We start from the raw sequence: 6,491 nt of genomic DNA, 5'->3' as shown, positions 1-6,491 counted from the left end.
GCAAAGACCTAGACAGATAAAACTAAACAACTAAGTCTTTAACATACGATGGCCCGATGCCATTAAGGGCTTTGTAAGTCAGAAGAAGAATTTTAAACTCTGAACCAGCTGGAGAGTCCTAGTAGGCCTGTAAAGACAGCCGGGTATAAGACAGTAGTCCAGCCTAGAAGAAACCAAAGCATGGACTAGTTTCTCAGCATCGCTCCCAGACAAGATGTGTCTAATTCTCTTGATATTGCAAAGATGAAAAAATGCCGTCCTTGAGACCTGTTGGATGTGAGAGTTAAAGGACAGGTCCTGATCAAAAACAACTCCCAGGTTCCTGACAGTGGTGCTGGAAGCCAAGCTGATGTCGTCCGAGGCGGCGATGTTGTTCAAGAAAGCTTCTCTGAGATGTTTAGGTCCAAGAACAATGACTTCAGTCTTCTCTGAGTTCAGCAGTAACAACTTTCTGCTCATCCAGGACCTTACGTCTCTGAGGCATGCTTCAACTTTAGATAAGCGGTTGGTTTCTTCAGGCTTCATTGACAAGTACAGCTGAGTGTCATCTGCATAGCAGTGAAAGTTGATGGAGTGTTTCCTCAATATAGTGCCGAGAGGAAGCATATACAAGATGAAAAGAATCGGTCCGAGCACTGAACCTTGGTGTGCAAAGAAGAGACGCTCACGTGAACAAACTGATGTCGATCCGAAAGATACGATCAAAGCCAGGCTAAAGCGGTTCCTCAGATACCGAGAAGACATCTCCGCAGAAGATAGTGTGAAAAGCGGCACTAAGGTCGAGCGAGATGAGCACAGAAAGAAGACCGCTGTCGAAGCAAAAAGTAGATCGTTGGTTACTTTCAGCAGCGCAGTCTCAGTGCTGTGGTGGGCTCTGAACCCAGACTCAAAGACACTGTTGCTATGACGACACTCAGAGCTGTTTCACGACAACTTTCTCCAAGATCTTAGACACAAAAGACAGGTTACATATCGGTCTGTAGTTGACCAAAAAGCCTGAATCAAGTGTAGGCTTTTTAAGAAGAGGCTTCATAACAGAAACTTTAACAAACTGGGGCACGTAGCCCGTCCTTAGATCCGACCAAGGGAAAGACTTCCTTCAGCAACCAAGCTGGGACTGGATCCAGAAGACAAGTCCATGGTTTGGCTGAAGACACAGTTGAATCCAGCTCTCACAAGTCCACAGGCGAGAAGCAGTCCAAGACTACATTAGCTATAAGCGTTGTTTCCACTAAATTTTGCACGCGCAAGCCGCAAAGCCTTCCTACATTCATTTACACTACTTTTCCGTTGTTTTTTTTTACCTTGACAAGCGGGCAGACAAACCACAGCTGACAGAGGTCCACTATGTGTGTGTATGTGTGTGTGTCTTTTTCTGTGCACTTACACGTGTTCCTCTTTGCAGGCCCATCCACACTCGTGGTGTGTGCGTGCTCCTGTCACTCTCCAGTCAGGTCTCAGTATCCTGAAGACACTGTCAGCCACGATTGATCTCCTCTCCCTCGCTCCGTGGACGCGTTCCTGTAACACAGCTGACCCCCCTCCAGTTGCGTTACCTTGTCATTTTGCCACACGGATCGCGGCCAGACGAGACAAAAATAGCCGCGCGGCCACCTTCGAATCAGAGAGGGAGAAAACAGAGGATGAGGAGGACGACAAAACACACACACACAACAAAATTACAGTCAGGAGCTTCAAAATAAAGGAGCACTACTCACACTGCTACACTTCCTCCCAACATCCACCAGAGAGCAGCACAACACTACAAAACAGTAGAGATCTGTTACACACCAATCACTTCCACTAACACCATGACCTTTGACCTCCTGGAGCCCCTCCAATCATTAAAAAAACATATTTCCTGCACTTTCCACTGACTAACTCCACCCGTCTGCTTCATCCCAAACAACAAATCAAACATTTCACACTACATTTCACCAACTCTGGACACTGTGACTACATTTCCCACAATGCTTTGCAGCTTCTTCTGCTCAAACTCCTGCACATCATCCGTCTCCGTCTCCGTCTCCTCGGAGTCTTTCACTCAAAGACCTTGACGTGTTTGTCTTGCTCCAACTTCACCGACCCCAGTCGGGATCCAAAACCTCCGGGGTGATCCGGATCCAGCCAGACCTTATCAGCGGGACCTCCCTGACGGCCTGGTGTGTGTCTGCCCGCAGACCTGGTCTAAATCTGGTCCAGAGCCTGCAACAAGAAGAGTTGGAGGTTACTGACGCTGCAGAAAGGACGCTGGAGGTGCCTTCTCAAAATAAGACTCCTGATTACAGGTGAACACACACATTTCAACACACACTTGCACACACACACACGCAGAGTGGTGAGGCCCAGCTGGATCACACAGCCTCTCCTCTGTGTCTCTGTCTGAGCCGTTTGCTGGGTTATGGATCCCTGAGGGACGCCGCTGCCTCCTGTGAGCCGACGATCCACGCCAGCCAGGCCCTCGCTGCAACGACAGAGTGTGTGTGTCAGAGAGTGTGTGTGGCTGGCACTCTCTCAAACATGCACCAACAGACAACAAAACACACATTAACCCACCTTTACATTTGCTTCTGCAGGAAAAGGACCACGCTACAGGTTTACACACAGGTTGGATCAAAGCTCAGCTCCACATTTGGTCTCGTTACAAACCTAAAGGGCTGAACATCAACACCTGAAACACCTTCACTTTGAAGCATCCAAATTCTTCAAAAAATCATTTCATTTTTTCATTTTTTACTGTGGCACGTTAGCCTGCTTGCTTCTCTCAACTGTATCCCAGTCATCTGTACAAGACGAGAGAAAAACACACGTATTATGAGCGCAGCATCCAGTCTGCTTCTGCTTTTTCTCTTCATTTCTGTGGGAACTCTTATTCCTACCCTAAAGTCAACTTTCAATCAGTCGTGACAGACAAGAAAAAAAGACAATTTCATGCAAATATTCTGTAAACTCATTTGGCAACCCTGAGAAAAGCTCTCACGACCCAGACCCCCCAAATATTACACATTTCCTGCAGACATAAAAGCATCATCTCTGCTAAATTTAGGGCTGAACAATTAATCAATTTTAAACCTACATCGCAATTTTCACATCATAAAAGCTGCAATTAGAGAAAAATAAAAAGTTTTCTTTACACAGGCCTGGAGGGAATATAGTAACTTGAACTTCGTCTCCCTTAAAACCAGCAAAAGGCAAAATGCTGCTCTTCTCTGGCACAAATTTTTTTTTAAAAACACTCCATCCAGTAGATCGTACAGCCATACCCCTTTCTTTTTCAATTAAGAAATGCAAAAAACACTTGCTGAAATGTTAACAGTATCTTTTGTTGGTTAGTCATACGATAAAATTACTTAAAACTTGTGTTAAGTAAACAGTGCAAAAGATAAATTCTTCTACAGCTAATCAATCCTGATAAACCCTCTCTATCACACCACAACAAATCTGAAATGCACACATTAATGCCCATGTTGTCTGGAATTTTACACACTTACAGACACACATCCATCAAGACAGTGTTTATGTTTTTAGGCCTAATACCTGAAAATATCCTGACGATAAATGACAACATGAAATAGGGCTGAGCGATTTGGGAAAATAATCTAATTGCGATATTTTTGCACCAATATTGCGATTTAGCATACAACTTTTAGGGGGGATGTGCATCTTCTACATTATTCACTTAACCTCAAGCCTTATCATTAATTTCCTTCAATCAAATCAGAGAAAGGAACAAAGTCCTGCAGAACAACAGCTCTGGTATGATCAATAATCTGAAAAACTTGTAAATCTCACACTAAATAAAGTGCAGAAATGTAAATAACTAAGTTTGGCCTAAACCACTGATATATGTATACTTGTGGATTGCACTTTTTAAATGCACTTCAAAACTTTTCTTTTTTTTATTTTTTTTAAACTGCAGCCTTTGTGATTTGAAAATTGCATTGTATTAAATTGCGATGAAAGGCCCAAAAAGTGGATTTCACTGTTCACCTTTTACCTCTTCATGTGCGATCAAAGCAGCTGGAAATTAATCAACACATATCTGCAAAACCACACAAACATTTGCACCAAATCCAACACCACATGTGTGCTTTCTTTCTATCATGATTTCTGCACAGAGCAGGATGCTTTTTGGATCTTTTAGCCTCACAGTTTTAGAGGATGTTGCACAGTCCCATTAATTTCTACACCTCAAATTTAGGCCAATTTCTAATATTTGCACTTTTTTAAAGGAATATAAAATATTTCTGCCTTCTCTGCTTTTTATTGTGCTCTTTTAACAACATCATCTCCTGTTTCCTGAACTATAATCTTCTCTGTTAGATTTCTGCAGACAAAACATCTGACTTTTGCATCTCTCTTGTTTCCTCTCACATCATTTTTAACAGTTTTTCTGTTTTATCTCAGAGGAAAACTACAGATATTTCTCTGCTTTCTGTCCTGACAGACACTCCACCACAGACGGTTGTAAATGTCGATTTTTTTTGGTCATGATTTCTGCAGATTTCAGGATGAATTTTCAATCTCTTTGACTCACATTTTCCAAATCTGTTGATGTGTAAAGTCATGCAGCTGCTTCAGAAATTTCCACAAAGCTGCAAAAAACACTTTGACACATATTTCCACATTGATCCACCTGTGCAAAAATCAACAACCTACACTTTACAGAGCCTCAAATTGATGCCAAGGATTCACTTTTTAATATTTACCCTTTTACTTTCAGGGAAGAAAAACTGTTTCTGCATTTTTCCTGATCTGCTCTGTTGGATTTCTGCACGCAAAACATTTCATCTCAAAGTCTTGACATTTACAAAATCTGATTTTTGCATCTCACATTATTTTTGGGGTATTTCTGTTTTATCTCAGAGGAAAACTGCACACATCTCCACACACCGGCACCTTTGGATGTTGAAGCATCACTCGTCGTCTCCCTGAGCGCAGACCTGCCTCACACACATGGAAATGTTGCTGTTGCTGATTTTAATTGTCCGTCCGTGCTGCAGCTTTGCCGTCTCTTTTCTTTTTGTGCATTTGTAATAAAAAACACTTTCCTCTCGCGGCCTCTGAGCTCTGCGTTTGCAGCTCTTACTCTCACTTTCTGCCTCCGACAACTTTGTCCCATTTCTCATTCTGTGGCATAATTACAGCTTTACAGCGCCGCTCGGGCACGCCGTACATATTTCTCTCCCCACTCCTCCTCCTTTTTCTCTTTTTTGTCTTTTTTTTTTTGGTCGGAGCCTCATTAATAATTCACACACACAGAATGGGAAATTTTAGTGCAATTTGCAGCTGCAGGATCCCAGTTATTGTTTCTGCACAGACACAAACTCGGACTGAGGCTTCGCCGTCCTGGATGTGATTTGGCTGCTTGTTTCTGACAGAGGAGGGGGATCAGTGTGTGTGTGTGTGTGTGTCCACTCTCACACACTCACACACACTCTCTTCATGTGTCTCTGTGTGTTTCCTTAATGCTCTCTGATGCTGTTTGTTCATATTTCAGCCTCCATCTCTGATTCTGTTTCTCTGCGTCCACGCTGAATTATTCAGAGAGGCCGAGCAAACTCCACAAAGACAAAGACCGCCACGGGAAACTTTAGGACGCTCCTCTTCCAGCGTGACGGCCGAGCGGCGGCTGTCAGGGCCGCGCGGCGCCTCGTACGCGCTCACAGTCCCGCTCGGTGACAAAGTGTCAGTCTCTGCCGCATCAAGGATTCAATAAAAGGACACAAACGCAAAACGGTTTAGTATCAGGAAAAGTGACGCAACGCTGAGGCAAAGCAGCTGCAGACGCTCGTCAGCTCAGAGTTCAGCTTCACGCGTGTGGACGCTCAGATCTGCTTTTCTTCAGGAGCTGGACGGACGGTTTGATCCGATCAAAAAACTACAGGAACTTTGAATAGTTCCTCTACAGGTCGACTGACCTTTGACCTTTATTCACACTGGGAAAACCGCACAAATGATCTGTTTCAGCAACGCCATTTGGCAAAATTGTGCTAATGTGGTTATCTTGGCTGTTTCTTATTGGTATTACTTGAATTTTTGCAAATTCCAGAAACTTAGCCGCTTTTCAACAATTTTTTTCGATTTTCTCAAACTTCTCTATATCGCTCATAATTCTTCCTTGCTTGAACCTTTTCCTTGAAACTTTTTTGTTTTCTTCCCTTCCCTGTGGACGGTAACAGTATTTGGTCTTCTCTGGCTCTATGACGCTTCGGTAGCTGAGCAGCTAGCTGACGTGAGAGGGGTAGTGGGGAAGGACGAGGCGGGACCAGGGGCATGACGGTGCGAAGCGAGGGAGACTCACAGACCAATCCGAGATTTACAACATTTAAAATACTTACTGAAGTGTTTATTTTCTTAAATAAACACTTCACATTATCAAAAAATTTACAACAATTTATTTCTAAATTTCTAATTTTTGGAAATCTTCACATTATTAGACTTTTTCAACTTTCAATTTTTTTTTTCACATTTTATACATCTTTATAGTT

The 6,491-nt window shown here is 43.1% G+C and overlaps 1 long non-coding RNA gene across 2 annotated transcripts in view; it reads right to left on the bottom strand.

The window, feature by feature from the left end:
- The window catches only part of LOC141786074 (uncharacterized), a 4,819-nt gene extending 2,359 nt beyond the window's left edge, over nucleotides 1-2,460 (bottom strand). For both annotated transcript variants that reach the window (XR_012597618.1, XR_012597619.1), the window contains exons 1-3: nucleotides 2,319-2,460; nucleotides 1,719-2,205; nucleotides 1,388-1,614 (exon numbers count right to left, since the gene is read on the bottom strand). This is a non-coding gene — a long non-coding RNA (uncharacterized LOC141786074). The remainder of the gene's footprint in view (nucleotides 1-1,387; nucleotides 1,615-1,718; nucleotides 2,206-2,318) is intronic.
- Nucleotides 2,461-6,491: the final 4,031 nt, after the last annotated feature.

The sequence above is a fragment of the Halichoeres trimaculatus genome, unplaced genomic scaffold, assembly GCF_033239565.1.
Source record: "Halichoeres trimaculatus isolate MK-OKI-2021-1 unplaced genomic scaffold, fHalTri1.1 fHalTri1_scaffold_24, whole genome shotgun sequence".
NCBI lineage: Eukaryota > Metazoa > Chordata > Actinopteri > Labriformes > Labridae > Halichoeres > Halichoeres trimaculatus.
Note: the sequence above shows the minus strand (reverse complement) of the source record. Positions and strands in the feature narration are given on the sequence as shown.